Genomic DNA, 18,274 nt, shown 5'->3' on the forward strand with positions numbered 1-18,274 from the left:
TATGAAAGGAAACAGAATCACGACGAACGAGCACTTCTCGAAACCCTAGAGACACTATTGTTCACATAAGCAGAGATGATTCTTGGCAATTTATAATCAAGAACGAAACAAGTTATCCACGAGTAATAATGTGACGTGAAAAAACAATGGCAGTGAGTCAGAGGTTACTGCTCTGACACTGGTGACTTCGTAATGCTGATTATTCATGGTGCAAATAGTATGTTTAGGCAACGGCCTTGCCGCAGTGGATACACCGGTTCCCGTCAGATCACCGAAGTTAAGCACTGTCGGGCGTAGTCAGCAGTTGGATGGGTGACAATCCAGGCCGCCATGAGCTGTTGCCATTTTTCGGGGTGCACTCAGCCTCGTGATGCCAATTGGGGACTTACTTGACCGAATAGTAGTGGCTCTGGTCAAAGAAAACCACCGTAACGGCCGGGAGAGCGGTGTGCTGACCACACGCCCCTCCTATCCGAATCCTCAGCTCAGGATGACACGGCGTCGGATGGTCCCGATGGGCCACTTGTGGCCTGAAGACGGAGTGCTATAAATTGTATGTTGGCATATTAGCCACAAATGAATTGGCTGTAAGTATTCTACCACAAATGTCTTGAATGAAGCTGACGTAACTACGCACGGTTACTTCCAAGGTGATGGAAGCCAATACTTGTATCGCAAAAATAGCGGCAACTATCGCGACATTGGTAGTTACAAAGTAAAGTCCGCAAAGAACTGCGAGTGAAAGAGAATCTGTCAGCTGTTGTGTTTTCTCGGATGGAGCACAGCAGTGTTCTTCCTCCGGCTGAAAAAGGTCTCTGTAGCCGACTTGACCAGGGAGGTGGCAATGTGGACAGTGGTAATGGCTTTGAGTCAAGAGTGTAATTAGTGCGAGAGGTAGCTCAGACCTCCCATTGCACATGTTAGTCCATCTGTCGCTGCGCTAATTCTATGATTGCCAGAGGGGTCAATGATCCTAGACAGTGCCATACTCGAACCTTGGCCTCCAGAACTTACGCTGTTTACACTGTCTTCAGCATTTTATGAATGAAATGATTATGCACATGAAGACTTCTGTCTTCACCATTCAGTAGAACTCTGCGAAGATGGCAGCTATCGCACTACTAATAGACAAAACAAAAACACCGAAAGAACTGCAGTGGACTGGGGAGATGAGAGAGCATTTCTCAGTGTGCTTTGATAGAAAAAGGTTCCTGTCCCTAGGCATTGCCACTGCCCTGGCCTGAATTTGAAGTTAATGGCCCCCGGATCTTCTGGTGTTTACACCATCGCGTGTATTTTATGAATAAAATCATTGATGGCAATGAAAACTACTTCTCCACCATTTCATAGTTCCCTGCTAATGGATGTTATCGGTGACATCAGCTGGTTGGGAAAAATTGGTTTTAACATATAGATATGCAGGTTACATGGATTAATTTTTTAATTGGCTCAAATGGTTCAAATGGGTCTGACCACTATGGGACTTAACTTCTGAGGTCATCAGTCCCCTAGAACTTAGAACCACTTAAACCTGACCAACCTAAGGAAATTACACACATCGATGCCCGAGGCAGGATTCGAACCTGCGACCGTAGGAGTCGCGCGATTCCAGACTGCAGCACCTAGAGCCGCTCGGTCACCCCGGCTAGCTAACTTTTTAATTGATTCATTCACAGAACCCTGCCCACTACGACTGAGCTCCTCACTGGATAAGCACTATGAACCCATAGTAGGAAATGAGGATGTGATTTTGTTAAATGTTCTTTCTTTGTAATGGGACTCGACAGATTCTGATATTTTGCAATACGTCTCTGCATTGTCTCTGGGTTATTAGTGCGCGCTTCAAAGGTTCTGATTGGACAGACAGCTACAATTGTGAGAAACAAAATTACGTCCTGTCCATAAGAAACGAACTTGAAACCAAATAATGGTACACATACAAACTCTATACATACGAAAATTAATTTTAAAAAATTGAAAATTTGTGGTAAGGTCTTCTGGGACCAAACTGCTGAGGTCTTCTGTCCCTAAGTCTACACAGTACTTAATCTAGCTTAAACTAACTTACGCTATGGACAACAAACACACACCCATGCCTGAGGGAGGACTCGAAGCTCCGATGGGAGGGAACCGCACCGACCGTGACAAGGCGCCCTAGACCGCGAGGCTACCCCGTGTGGCCAATTTTTAAGTAGACAGAAACGTTTTACTAAGAGAAGAATAGATACCCTCTACCAGGCTGCTTCAATACAGAAAATTCTAATACAGGTAGGAGAAAACAACTAGCCTAATTATCGATTTGGAACGATGCTCCATTTGATTCATTTAATAATCATCAGAAACTAATTTCAGATAAATAAGTATTGTAAGGAGTCGTTTATACTTATGCATGAAGGTAAAATACCTCTGTCACTTCGAATGTTGCTATTTTCCAGTTTGCAAGGACTGTTTGTCTGCGAGTGCTCTTTCAGATATACGACGAGTGTTACACAAGTATAAATAAGAACAAAATAATAAATTTCCCAGGAGATTTTTCGAACTCTTAGGGTAGCACAACTGCCTTTTCATATTCGTTACAGGAGTACTCGAGTAGCCACTTTGTAACGATGAGTTATTTACCAGTCCCTCTTCTGGTTCTCCTTCACATTCATTTCTCATTGCACACATTGAAGATGGAAACGGGTGCCATAGTGTGCTGCCTGTTTTGTTGTACCAGGTGAGAGGGTTGGGGGAGAGAGAGAGCACAAACGGTCTGGTGGGACCAGCTGATGAATGAGGCAGCTGGTGCCACCTTCCCCTTGACAGGCTGGCTCGTGCATACTGGAGGGGGAGGGGAGAAGTGGGATGGGGTGGCCGTGACGGTGGTAGGCAGTCACCTGATTGCACTTGGCTTCCCCTGAGTGTTATCCACAGCTGATGTTACCTGCAACACAGCTCCTGTGCCTCAGTCGCCAGTTCGAACTAGAGATGGGGGATCCGCTCTTGAACTAATTCATAGAGTTGAATCTTTCAAAGGAGTGAACAATCAGTGATTCCGAAAAAAAGAATGGTAGCTCCAAACGTTTCCCACGGCAGAGAGAGAGAGAGAGAGAGACGGAGCATATCAGCAGTGCCTCTGCTGGTCAGAGCGCAGTGCACGCCACACAACACAGCCAGCGCCGGCCTCTGCCCTGCTTCTACCTTGGCTGCCTGCATTGTGCAGTGCCCCATTGGATTTTGTGTTTCACGTATGCCGTGCCGTCTCTGTGCGTCGTCTGCCGCGTGCAGGGCCTTGGCGCAGCTTAACTTCCCATCGCACTCTGTCGGCGATCGTTTCAGTCGCACGTCCTGCCCTCTGGGCAGTTGATGCGAGCAACAGGACAGAGAGCCACCTAGTGGATAACATAGGAACTACTTGCAACAACCTGCTCGCAAGGGAACAGACGATTTGTCTCGGATCGGGTGAGTTCACCGCTCCCCCCACCCTCGGAACTCGCCCGCTCAACGCTCACCCCACCGTCTGGACTCTAGCCAGAGCGTTGAGCAAAGCGACTCAGGTGTCACTCTGGTCTCTGCGGTCTCAGCTCACACAGTAATACAGCTCGCGGCTCGACCTGCTCGACTCAGCGCCTCTGCATCGGAGTTCGTCCCTACTCGATATTGTTCTTCGTAGTAATACCGCTATGTATATTACATTATTATGTTATGTATACATCAATTGTTTTTATTTTATTTTTATTTGTTTAAACTGATTAGATTAGGTTCCTGATGACTCCTCTTACTATAGGATTTTTATTATGGACACTCGAATTTACGCTTTAATTACGAGCGAACCGATAAACGTATCGCAAAATGTGATACACCAATATTTTCCTTGTTTTATTCTGCATAAGGCTATATGCAGCACTTTCGTTTTACAGTCAAATTTATATATTTTTTTCTTATTCTGGTACGGATTTTCCGATTTTAGGCGTCTTCGGAAGGAAACGTTCACTTTAAAAATATATGGCTTGCGATGTATTTGTATGAGGTTAATGAAATTTTAATACATTATAGCCAAATATATTGTTAAAGTAAATCTCAAGTTACAACATTTTCCGATCACCCAAAAAACCACGATAGTGCAAAATAAATCAATAATCAAAAACTTTGTCATATCGTGGAAATTTCAATAAACAATACAAATTTCTTACTCATTATTTGTGTTACTTCAAAATAGGATCAAATAAGATCAAAATACAGGTATAGTACTGGAATAAACCAAGTTTAAAGGGCAATGTGCCTTCCATTTATTTTCTATTGTAAATGAGTGGTGAGTCATGAAAAAGAGCTAATTCATTTCAGGGAGTGAACAGTTCTGATTCAATCTCTGAAAAAAAAAACAGTTTTGCCCATCTCTAGTTCGAATACTAAATGGGCGTTGAGTGGTGCCCGTCTCACAACCAGCTGCTGTCGTTCTGAACATTTCGTGGCAGCAAACTGCTTCTTCCACTAGAGTTTGACCACCCACTGAAAACTCTGATCCAATGATATTGCTGTGAAAGGAGCTATGTTGGCTCGGTTGAGAGCAGAGCTCCTTAAGGCTCCAGATTTCAAGTTACACACATTTCATAAATAGTTCATAAATATAAACGAGTGACAGTAGCTACTGCCCTTAGTGTAATAATTTTCAGTGCTGCCTTTGTCTTTAAGTTGTGCTGCTCGTGCTTGAGCCTCTCACTCTCTTTCAGTTTCTTCTCATACACACAAAGAATAATACAGACAATCAACTTTCATAAATTGTTTTCCCTCATTTTTTCTATCTTTTAGGTAATTACTAGTTTCCTCTCAGCTTTCTTTGCTCTCTATTTGTCTCTCTTGCACTAATAATTGAACGTTACTTCATGGACTGCATTATTTAAGCTCGAGGTATCAGCCAGCCAGCTGAGTTCACCTTTCCTTCCTACTCATATTATTTTTTCCTGTAATTGTGATAACTGCTGACTGAAGTGGAAATGAATCCAGATACCAATCACTTGGCGAATGAGATGTTCTGGAATTACGAATGAGAATCTTCCACAATTTGTAATCAGCAGTGTTCACCTCATTTCATCCCCCAAGTACTGTCCAAATCATGAAACTTACTTTGCTGGCCACTAGTTATTTCATAATCGTTTTCAGCCTTTTCCGTTTATAGCTGTAGTACATATATTCCCGTTTATTAACATACACTTCCTTGTGCGCTTACCTCAAACTTTTTATGCTAGGAGTCGTACCTATTTTCTGTACTTATTTTCATACGTGTAGCTGTTGTCATACATTGAATAAACTCCTTATTAAGTAGTTGTCCTTAGTGTGTATCGGAAATGGGTGTACGAGGGTGTGTGTTGGCTGTTTGCTGGTTAAATGAATCAACTTGTACAGTATCAGTTCAGAGAGTTAATTTCTGGTATACTTTGAATTATCTAATCTGCTATCTCAAACCACAGGTAATGTGTACGTCTAGTAATTTACGGTTCCGTGCAGTGTTTCTTGCTGCTACCTATCTTCAATGAAGATAACATTGGGTACGAATAATGGTATTTTGCTGTCGAGTTGACGTCAGTTTGGTACGCTTATTCAGCTTTCGCTTGTAAATGGTTCAAATGGCTCTGAGCACTATGCGACTTAACTTCTGAGGTTATCAGTCGCCTAGAAGTTAGAACTAATTAAACCTAACTAACCTAAGGACATCACACACATCCATGCCCGAGGCAGGATTCGAACCTGCGACCGTAGCGGTCACGCGGTTCCAGACTGAAGCGCCTTTAACCGCACGGCCTCGCTTGTAAACATACACGATTTATTATTTATACTTAGCAACTGCTACGAAAATATTGGAAAGTCAGGTACTGTGAAATTTACTCTCGTTAAGAAAGGAAAATTAGAACTAAGTAAATCTTGGTGTCCGCGAACATGACTACTAAAAATATTTGTGTCGTAACTAGTGATCAACGAAATGTTGAGGGAGATTTCATGATGTCCTACGCTTTCCATGATATATGGAGCGATTACCTTTCAGAATAACTAGTAACTATTAATCTCTTTTGGAAAACTGAATTGTACTTTGATGAAGAAGTCTCACTACATTGATAAAACGCATTAAATATAATAAAAAAGCAATACAGCATTAATACAAAGTGAGTGGTGCATTATAAAATAGAGTCGGTCGATTCAAACGCGTTTATTCAGAGTCTGTGATAGGATTCCTGATGCCATCTGCCTTCTACAAGCATTTGAGTCGAGTATTCCGGTCAGTTATATTAAGTCACGTGCCGTAGTGACCTGAAGGGTGCCTCCTTCTACAAGAACTACAGCTGTTGCGTTGTTTCCAATCTTGCCAGTCACACATCCCATTTAAAATGTACAGCTTCCGTTTGTATATCTCGCTCTCTCTCTTTCTGTCACATGCCCCCTCCACCCCCCCTCCCCCCACGGATATTTCGGAAACTCGTCATCGATAGAGGTATCTCTCCCTATTTCTCCCCTCTTGATTAATATAGCGAAATTACTGGTGACTGCAGAGCATAATACTAACCAAAATCACAAACAAAACATAACACCCGAGCCATTTTAAACCATAAGCAAAATACGTTTGCAGCTCACACTTATAACCGTATCATGACGCAGATTAGCTGGGCTATCCGAAAACTTCGGAACAATTCGTAATTGTACATTCACAATATTAAAGGGAAGACTTAACTAATGAACGCCTTAATGTGTCCATTGTTTTATGTCCCATTCTCCATAGTAGTTTCAGAGTCTTCAGCTGTGTTTTAGTGGTCGCTAGGACCTTCTCCACTCAGTAAGCGCCATCGTATAAAAGATAAAACTTGGGCATTTTCTTTTCTAACAGGTTTCATCAAAGGTGATCCTGGGGACAACGACCAGATCCCTTTTATTGACTGTAGGTGTCTTTCAGGTAAGGTTGTGCTGTACTTTTCTCGAAGTATCGTTCCTTCTGATCGTTCTAAATGTCATAGCTACTTTGGATTACTGGCCAACTGTCGGCGAGGAGGGGGGGGGGGTTAGGTGGTGTCTTGGCACTTCTCTTACTAGTGTATTTAAATGTCCGTCCAACATCAGATCGGTCAGGGACTAAACAGTAGTGTTGAAGAAAATGAATAGCGACAGCCATTATTTTATTAATTACTTTATTTGGCAACCACTTTCGGAGCTTCAGTCGCACCATCTTCAGCCCTGTACAAATCGACGAAACCAGGTTTATTGTAGATAACAAATTTTATATGCAACTGTAGTAGCCATTATCTACAATCAATTAACCTTACACATGCATCAGTAAAAAGTATAGAAAAGATAGCAAAGATGTCAATACGGTAGAGTCCTAGAAATAGAAACATTTGGCACAGAATTGTCACGTACCTGTTCACTGTATTAATAAAAACCATTTAAAATACAGTACTTACATAACATTCTGAAATGGAATAAAAGTTCTCATATTGGAGTATTTAGAAATGCCTTCATTAAAAAATATGTTGAATCATGCCGTAGAAACAATGGTATTACATACAGTGGTAGTACTGTAACGAAACGTCCTGAAGACAGAGAATCTGTCTCAATATATAAATACTAAAAATTAAACAACCGAAATAACGAATGCATAAGCATGGTAAAGGAATAAAAAAACTTCTTGTATTGGGTATTTAATTTTGGTATTTTTCGTGAAATATGTTTTTTATTGACTTTTAAAGTACTCTCTATATATTTTTTCTACTGTAACAGCCGTTGTACACTGATTTTGCATCAGTAATCCAGTTTGATCCACTTACTGACATCTTTGACGTTATGGTACAATATTTATACCGTTAATTTTCGCTATATGGTGACAGTTACTTTTTAAGATCATGCTTTATTTTTATTTATTTTCTCATTTATGTAGTGTATTGGTCAGAGACAATATGTTCTACTGCTCACCGACAGGTCGTCTTTCAGATTTTGTTTAGTTTCTCAATTGATTTTCTGGTTTGGATGTCCACGCCATCAGCGGGTTACTTCATGTTTCAACAATACCGGGAGATTGTTTGCATCCCGTCTTTTCCCTTTATTGGTTTCTATAACTTTCCCATGTGCTTACTCTTGTCTCATCTTCCATATCCATGCAGCGTTTCTACGATATGAAAAACATTTATTCCCATCCCTTCTCATTTATATTATTCAGTCTAAGTCGGTCCTTTGGTCGAAAACTCCAATTTTTTTCAGGATCTTTTCTCATTATTTTAACGTTCAGGTTTCTTCTTAAACTATTTGATTCTAGGTTTTTACAGTTTATAACGATTGGCAAGATTTTTCATTAAAATAACTTTTACATTAAATTACACAGAGATAGCTGCTGTAACGGTGACCGAATTTTAAAGTTCACTTCCTCTATGCTTCTACACCAGCCTACACATCATGAGAATTTACTTTGTTGATGACTTCTGTTTCTGAATTCTCTTGTATTTACACCTTTTGTTATATTTTTAAAATTTGATTTTGTGGCCGATATGACGCGCCTATAGTAGGACATGTGAATTATAAGTGCACACAAAGAAAAATTACTTCTTCGTTCTCAGGTTCTTAATTAGACCTGAATGTATGGTTCATTTCTGGTTTTTCTGTCTTTTTAATTGTTATTGCAATCCTTCCCTATTCACTTACATTGCTAGGGTTAGTTTGCCTTATTTCTTTATCATGTTTATGTATTCATTATGTCGCTTCCATATTTTTCAGTATTTAAATACTGAGACAGATTCTCTGTGTTCAGGACGTTATTCTATAGTACGAACAGAGCGCGCGATATCATCGTTTGTTCGACATAACTCAGCGTATTTTTCAATGAAGGCTTTCCTAATTACTACATTCTGAGAACTTTTACTTTATTTGGTAGTATTTTATTAGCATTTTATTTTAAGTGGTTTCTTTTATTAGTACAGTCAGTGGATACAGACAATTCTGTGACCAATATTTGTACGTCGTGCATTTTACTTTACCATCTTGATATGTTCGATGTCTCTTATTATACTTCTTACTAATGCGAATGTATGATTAATTCATCTTAAATAATGAAAGCTGATACCAGTATTTGTCTACTGAAAGCTTGATTTTGTCGATTTATACGGGGACTAAAATTGGTAAACTGCTAGTCGAACGAAATACATAGACGTAAAGAAAACTTGAAACACCAAGAAAGAGTTGAACATCATAGATTTTTGTAGGCGTGCTTCTACATCTGAAAGATTATGTATATTCAAATTTCACCCCAATAGCGCAATAATGTCGTTAGTAGCGTTGCTATGAGATTGCAAATCAGGGTTGCTTTAAATACACTCTGTAACGGTCGTCAGCATTACTTACCTTTGAGATTAGATATGGTCAGTTGATGTTAATCAAAAATGTCTTCTAGGCGGCAACGCCGACATTATCATCACCTTATTGAGTTAGAAAGAGGCCGTATAACAGGGCTACGAGAAGCTGGGTATTCCTTCTGCGATACTGCTGAAGGACTCGGCAGGAACGCAGCCGCTGTACATGACTTCTGGCAGCGATGGTCACAAGAATGTACGGTCCCAAGAAGGCCAGGCTCCGGACGGCAAAGTGACACTATCAAGAGGGAAGACCATCGTTGTCGGTGTATAGCTCTGGACTCGTGTACTGCATCTGCAGCAGCAGTTTGAAAAGCAGTTGACACCACAGCGACACATCGAACTGATAGGAGTCGTTTACTTCAAAGACAGCTCCGAGCCAAACGCCTTGTAGCGTTCATGCATACCGCTGACCTCAAACTACCGCCATTTGCGACTTCAGTGGTGTCAAAGGAGAACTCATTTCACGGCAGGGTGGAGGTCAGTTGTGTTTTATGATGAACGCTGTTTCTGCCTCGGTGCCAGTGACAGCCTTTGATGGTTAGGAGGAGGCCTAAGGACATGCAGCCAACCTGTCTGTGTGCTAGATATACTGGACCTGGGGTGGGATTATGTATGACAGCATGAGCACTCTCGTCGTAATACCATGTACCTTGGCTGCAGAGCAGTACGTCGTTCTGGTTATTCGACCTGTATTCTGGTGATTACACCCGTTTCGATACCATTCATGAACACTATTCCTGAGGGTGTTTTCCAACAGGATAATGCTCACCCACGTAGCCGGTTTGGTAGCCCAACATGCTCTACATATTCCTTGATATACATCATAGCCGCCGTTGGCTGTATGAAATATTTATTATTACGATTACAATTTCGGCCTTAAGGCCATTCTGAAGTAACACTGCCGAAGTTACCTAAACACAAAAATGACGCACAGAGTGTCTATACATAATTAAACAAACATTTCACTGAGATAGTAACGTAATTATAAAAATTGGTGAGAAACATACATAACTTACATTCTGTCAGAATCTAAGACTATCTGATATGTGTACATGTCGTCGTCAAAATGTAGCCTTTTGACAGCGAGAGCCCCACAAGTTCCGAAGAGTACGACACTTCTTACATCGTGAAATGTTGCAAAATATGTGCTGTATTGTCAATGTTCCCATCGTTCTCATAATCTATCGCAAATGAAAGCTCAGGTGCACTGACAACTTGTGGAGCTAAGTCCGTTGGCGCGAAAATACATTTACTAAAGATACTGCATGCACACGTAGGAAAGATAGTGCACACCAAGGATGCAACATCTAAGCACTATATCGCAAAGTCTTTCCGTCTGTCGACATCATACAGCTTTCTAAACAGTGCTATGATTGTAAGGGGCAGTAGGACAGGATGTGAATACTTATTTATAACATAATAGGGGATAATACATGTTTTATCTGTTAAAAACTCTCACATTGACTTAAGTGCTCGTAAATGAGTCGAAGACAGAGCTATGATATATATAATACTTCGTGTGCGTATACATTTCACGAATATGAATAGCGTAAAACGCTCGCCAGCAATCCAATTCATCCGCACAGATGAAAAGACTTTACGATATAATGCTTATAAGTTGTGTCCTTGGTGCGCACTATCTTTGCGATGTGTGCATGCAGTATCTTTTGTAAATGTATTTTCGCACCAGTGGACTTAGCTCCACATGTTGTCAGTGCACCTGAACTTTTATTTGTGACAGATTAAAGAACGATGGTAACATTGACAACACAGCACATATTTAACAACATTTTACTATGTAATAAGTGTCGTACTCATCGGATCTTGTGGAAGTCTCGCTGTCAAAAGGCTTCATCTTGACGACGACATGTACTCATGTCAGATAGTCTTATATACTGACAGAATGTAAGTTATGTACATTTCTCACCAATTTTTATACTTACATTACTATCTCAATGAAATGTTTGTGTAATTATGTAGCCTATATTCACCTTGTGCTTCATTTTTGTGTTTAGGTAACTTTTGCTGTGTTTCTTGAAAATGCCCCTAAGGCCGAAATTGCAGTCGTAATAATAAATATTTCATACAGTCAACGGCGACTATGATGTCTTTTAAGAAATATTATATGACAGTGAATCCCAACTATGAGAAGTTAATCAAATGCTCTACATAGTATCGATTTGTTGCCTTGGCCTCCTCGATCACCATATCCGTCTCGAATTGAGCACATATGGAACGTTATCAAACGACAACTCCAGTGTCATCCACAAACAACATTAACTGTCCCTGGATTGACCAACCAAGTGCGACAGGCATCGAACTCCATCCCACAAACTGACATCTGTACAACATTATGCATGCACGTTTGCGTGCTTGAATTCAACATTCTGGTGGTTACACTGGCTATTAATTTACCAGCATTACACATTTTGAATGGCTTATCTCGCTCTTACATTAACCTCCGATCTTTCAATGTTAATCAGTTACATATGTTACCTAAACCAATGTGTTCCAGAAATTCCATTACTCTACATTAATCATTGTTTGATGTTGCGGTAAGTTTCCGTCGGTGTAATTAATAAAATTATTCCTGTTGGTGTTATTTTTATTCAAGTCTTCGTCCAGCCGCAGACCCATTCCTTTTACACAAGATGGAACCACATGAATCAATAGTGTTGCGGATCAGGTTGTTGGTTATTCCTTTGAAGAGAGGAATGTATTCCACATATCTAGAGTGTTTCGCCGAGCAGTGTATTCTTGCCACCTCTACCAATTCGGTAATAGATCTTCCAAGTAGATTAGGTGCTACGTGATAGGCGCTAGTCCTGTGGATTGTGATTCCATGCTGCTGTATGTTACTGATTAACGCATGATATGTGAGCTGACGACCATTGTCTGACAAGAAACCCTTTGAGTTACCTAACGTTTCAGTGCAACCACCCAGGCACCTCACTGGTACGTGCGTCAAAATGTGCCTCTAACATCTTATGCTTTCTTCACCATCCATTTACGCATTCCACTGACTTAATGTCCCTGACGTTCGAGTCATCTGCTCTGATAATTATTATTGTGGTTAGATCCTGACAGATTATTCTGCCGACCAGGCCTGTTTGAGCTATTACAGTTTGAGCTTTCGACTGGTTAGTAAAATAACATTGATCCTCGTCACTCAAACCACGCCGATTTAGCTCCTTTTGCATAGCATCCTAGGTGGTGAGGAATTCTTGTGACGGTTCTGTGCTGTTAGTGAGAATCGTCTGTAGCTGCCTCCTTACTCATACAAACATTCTCAGGTAAGTCATAAGTATCATTTTCACAGGGTTTATTGATGGATTCAGGTTCCGAGCTGCCGATACTTCGCACGAGAATAACTCTTACTGTAGGCTGGGCCAGGCATTAAAGATTGTCTGACTCTTTTCCGAAGCATTCAGCCCCACCAAAGGGCTAAAACGCCTCTGCTAAGCCGCACACTGGCCGAACAGTGTCGTCCTGTAATCTGCCACCAGGCATTTGCTTCAGAAGTTAGCTGTTGACCAAACACACGTAACAGTTGTCAAGGACTAATGAAGGCTGTGTAGAACCAGTCGCCGAAATTCTGTATGAAATAGAGTCTATATATTTTTGATGTCATCCCATTCAATTGTTCTTCCTTTATCAGCGTAGACAGTAGAGTGAACAGAAACACTATCAGGTATTACACCCAAGCGTGACGTATCTTCGTGGGCTGGAGTTTGTGTATTCGTGCCAGTAGAATCGTCGCAGCCCTCCCCGTCGAAGTAAAAGATTCAAAACTATTTTAACGCTAATGTTTGACACTTGCAGACTTCTTTTGGCAAGGTATGATACCTTTGCCTGTACTAGGATAGTTTTTCATCATGCATAACTTCACTTTCCAAGAATAATAATTCCTCAACATCGTCTAATTGGTGGCAACTAGTTTTGATATTAAACGTACTGCTAATCTCATTTATGCCACTCGTCATTACTTTCATATTTCTTCTGTTTGCTATCACTGGCTCAAAAATGGTTCAAATGGCTCTGAGCACTATGCGACTTAACGTCTTAGAAATAATTAAACCTAACTAACCTAAGGACATCACACACATCCATGCCCGAGGCAGAATTCGAACCTGCGACCGAAGCGGTCACTCGGTTCCAGACTGCAGCGCCTAGAATCGCACGGCCACTCCGGCCGGCTGCTATCACTCCATGTTCTGTTTTCATTAGATCGTACACTCCACTATACAGGTCCAATTGTTCTTCTTCAGATTCAGTGACGAGGGAAATGTCATCCGATGAACTTATAATTGATGTACTATAACACTGAATTTTCAACCTGCCATTGAACCATTCATTTGTTTGCGTCGTTGCTTCCTCCATGTGTAGACTCAACAGTAGGGGTGCAAGACCACATCAATGTCTTACTCTATTTTTAATCATAGCATGGCGTTCTTGATTTTCCATTCTTATTCTCCCCTCTTGGTTCTCGTGCATGCTGTATATCATACGTCTTTCCCTACAGGTTATTAGTATTGTTCCAAGAGTTTATAATATACTGCCCCATTTTACACTGTCGAATGCTGTTCCTAGGTCGACATATCGAATGAACATGTTTTGATTTTCCTTAAGAATTACTGCCACCACCAAGTGCAGCGTTAGAATTTCATCTCTGGTCATCTGAAAGTTCTGCACGGACTAAATGAACACCTTGAGTCGTATTTTTGTAGTCGTTTGGTTATTCTGTCTATTGCAGGCATCCTTGACATACCATTGACGCTCCAGAAGAGAGGAAGATAAAAATAAAACCTTTATCCATTACGGAAGTGTAACACTGCAACAGTGATAAATATAGTTACCTAGAAATAACTGCAACGAGTCGCCTTAAAGCAACTTCTTTTCAGTTAGTCCTGGGAAAAAAATATTTCGTGGCTACATTTGACTCGTACATTGTAAAACAATAGTTAACTGCTTTCTTGAGAGTTTGTTACATATTTAACATTCTGTTTACCAATTTATTTCAATATTCCTGAAAATCGTTTCTTTATGACATAGTGCGATGATCATGCCACAGCAGTCGCCCTTCTACGTGTTCATCAACGCCGTCACGTTTTTTAAAGTCTGAGGAAGGTTGTAACCAATTCTAGTGACACGTATACAAGTTACTATTTCCGTGGAACCAGTAGACCAGCTCACAGAGTCTCATTTCTCAGTCAAAGCATGGTAAATAAATCAATATATAAAGTAACTGGGATCCTTGGTTAGTCTGGTTGTTCCAAAAGAGGAAATTATGTATTAATACTCCATGTGACCTGTGTGAAGGTTGAAGTGGACATAGTAGCTCCTTCTAGTGTAACGAAGATTTATGTTAAGTTTTAGTGGCAGCAAAGAATATACAAAATGATAAAGGATACGCATCGCCTACGCAAATGACTTTATATGAAGAGTAGTATAGTGTCCACATAACTTCGAAGCTAGATAATTTTCCTTCACAGAACTACGACGATAGAAAAGTTCATATATATATATTTGCTTCAGTATCAGCTCGGAAAGGTAGTTGCGGGAGGCGAAAGCTGTTTTCAGGTTGTTGGTGTAATGGTTCAGGGATTCAGGACTGGAGCAGATTAGTTTTCCAGGAAGACCTAAGCTGTAGGGAAGGGACCGTTTGATATGGAATGGGTGGCAGCTGTCATAATGGAGGGACTGTTGCCTGTTGGTGGATTTGATGTGGACAGATGTGTGAAGCTGGCCATTGGACAGATAGAGGTCAACGTCTAGGAAACTGACATGGGATTTGGAGTAGGACCAGGTGAATCTGATGGAACCAAAGGAGTTGAGGTTGGAGAGGAAATTCTGGAGTTGTTCTTCACTGTGAGTCCAGATCATGAAGATGTCATCAATAAATCGGTACCAAACTTTGGGTTGACAGGCCTGGGTAAGGAAGAAGGCTTCCTGAGCGACCCATAAATAGGTTGGCATACGAGGGGCGATCCTGGTACCCATGGCTGTTCCCTTTAATTGTTGGTATGTCTGGCCTTCAAAAGCGAAGAAGTAAGTCAGGATGAAGGTAATAAGGAAAGAGGTTTTAGGTAGGTTGGCAGGTGATCGTCGTGAAAGGAAGTGCTCCATCACAGCGAGGCCCTGGACGTGTGGAATATTTGTGTAAAAGGAAGTGGCATCAATGGTTACAAGGAAGGTTCCCAGGGGTAACAAATTGGGTAAGGATTCCAGGCGTTCGAGAAAGTGGTTGGAGTCTTTCATTTAAGGATGGGAGTCTCCATGTAATGAGTTGAAGGTGTTTATCTACGTAGGCAGAGAAACATTTGGTGGGGGCTTGGTAACCAGCTACAATGGGGTGGCTGGGATGATTGGGTTTGTGAATTTTAGGAAGTAGGTAGAAGGTAGGGGTGCGGGGTGTCAGTGGGGTCAGGAGGTTGATGGAGTCAGGTGAAACGTTTTGTAGGGGGCCTAAGGTTCTGAGTATTCCTTGAAGCTCCACCTGGACATCAAGAATGGGGTTACCTTGGCAAACTTTCTATGTAGTTTTGTCTGAAAGCCGACGCTGTCCCTCAGCCACATACTCCTGACGATCAAGTACCATGCTCGTGGAACCCTTATCAGCTGGAAGAATGACGATGGATCAGTCAGCTTTCAGATCAGAGATGAACCTGGGCTTCAGCTGCGGTGGTGATGGAAGTAGGATTAAAGTTTTGGAGAGGGTGATTTTGAGGAAGAGGAGATGGGCCCCCCTGTGACCGAGGATGGAACTGTTCCAGGCAGGGGTCAATTTGCATAGTGTCTTGGGGAGTTGATTCATTAGGAGTAGGATTAGGATAATTTTTAATCGTAGAAAAGTGATATTTCCAGCAGAGAGTACGGGTGTAAGACAGTACGTATTTGACGAGGGCTGTTTGGTTGAATGCAGGAGTAGGGCTGAAGGTGAGGCCTTTGATTAGGACAGAGAGATTGAGAGAGGTTTGGAGGAAAGGTTAACTACTGATTTAGGGTGTTGTGCTTCCACATTGTGTTGATTAGAATTTTGAGGTTTTGTGGGTGTGGAGATGGAAGTGGGAGATTGAGTAGATGGCAGAGACTTGGTCTGTGTGCAATGAGAGGATGTTGAGGTTTGCTGGAAAGGTTGTGGAGGGTGAGTGAGTTTCCTTTCCAGACGTCGGAAACCAGGAGCTTAGATGGTTTTCTGAGGTGGGAGGTGGTATGCTGTCTGAATTTGCGGTTGGCCTGTAGGAGGATGCTCTGAACATCGGGTGTAGATGTGGGAGAGGAAAGATTGAGGACTTTTATTAAGGATAGGATTTACCGGGTGTGTTCATTGGCTGAGTTGATGTGTAGATGAAGGACTAGGCAGGTGAGGGCTATGGATTGTTCAGTTTGGAACTGGTATAGGGACTGATGAACAGAAGGGTTACAGCCAGAGATGGGAACTTTGAGTTCTGCCAAATGTCAGACAAGCCTGAGTAAATAAAATATGGGAGCGTAATCTGGCTAGGGTGAAGGCATGTTTGCGGAGGGAATGTAAATAAAACTTAATGGGGTCGTTGTGGTGATGTTGTGAGTGTAGCATGGTATTAGAAGGTGGAAAGTGTAACTGGAGGCTGAAATGAAAATGAAAATAAAAAGATATGGGGAGAGATAAAGGTGAACTAGAAAGCAACTTGAGAATTGGTGTGAAAAAATTCGAAATAGTGTTGGTTAAAGCTGAGCTTTGTTGATACTGTGGTGAACTTGGGTTGGTAAACAACGATGTGCACAAAGGTTAGATGGTTGTGTTGCCTCCAAAACACGTTAAAGGGTGGAGAAATTTGGGAAAATTTCGAAAAAAACTGCCTGTAAATGTATTATAAGAAGTGGTTATGTGGTGGCAGATTATGAAAATGAGGCTAACAATTGTCTGACGAAGAAATAAAGACGATAAGACCTGTGGGAAGCGGCTAAATGTTCAGTGATTTGGGAAAAACGGAAATGAAAGTAAAACAAATGTAGTTAAAACTAGCCGAAATGGTTGCTTAATAGGTGAAAGGAACCCTTAATAAACATCCTCAATCTTTCCTCTCCCACATCCACACCGGCTGTTCAGAGCATTCTCATACAGGCCAACCGCAAATTAGAACAGCATGCCACCCTCCACCTCAAAAAACTATCCAATCTCTTGGTTTCCTACCTCTGGAAAGGCAACTCAATCACACTCCACAACTTTTCCAGCAAAACTCAACCTCCTCTCATTGCGCACAGACCCAGCCTCTCCCATCTACTCAATCTCCCACTTCCAGCTCCACCTACCCCCAAATCCTCAAAATTCTAATCAACACAATCTGGAACCACAACACCATAATTCAGTAGTTAACATTTCCTATAAATCCCTCTCCCAATCTAAACCTCTGTCCTATCCAAAGAGCTCACCGTCAGCCATACTCCCAGATTCAACGAAACAATCCTCACAAAGATTTACTGTTCTACACTCGTACTCTATGCTGGAAATATCAATTTGCCACGAAGAAAAATAATCCTAATTCTTCTCCTAATTATCCAACTCCCCAAGACACTATCGAAATTGAACCCTGCCTGGAACAGTTCCATCCTCAGTCACAGTGGGACCCACCTCCTCTTCCTCGAAATCACCCTCTCCTAACCTTCCAGGAATTTCTCACTTCCAGCCTTGCCTCTCAATCCATCTTGAAGAACCTTAATCCTACTCCCAACATCGCCAAAGCTGAAGCCCAGGCTATCCGTGATCTGAAGGCTGACCGATCCATCGTCATTCTTCCAGCAGATAAGGGTTCCACGAATGTGGTACTTGATCATCGGGAGTATGTGGCTGAGAGACTGCGTCAGCTTTCAGACAACACTACATACAAAGTTTGCCAAGGTAACCCCATTCCTCATGTCCAGGTGGAGCT

General features: G+C 41.6%; 1 pseudogene; it reads left to right on the plus strand.

Annotated features, from left to right (window-relative positions):
* The first annotated feature begins 226 nt into the window (after positions 1–226).
* LOC126189342 (5S ribosomal RNA) lies at positions 227–344 on the plus strand (annotated as a pseudogene).
* The last annotated feature ends 17,930 nt before the right edge of the window (positions 345–18,274 follow it).

This window comes from Schistocerca cancellata, chromosome 5, assembly GCF_023864275.1.
Source record: "Schistocerca cancellata isolate TAMUIC-IGC-003103 chromosome 5, iqSchCanc2.1, whole genome shotgun sequence".
Lineage (NCBI taxonomy): Eukaryota > Metazoa > Arthropoda > Insecta > Orthoptera > Acrididae > Schistocerca > Schistocerca cancellata.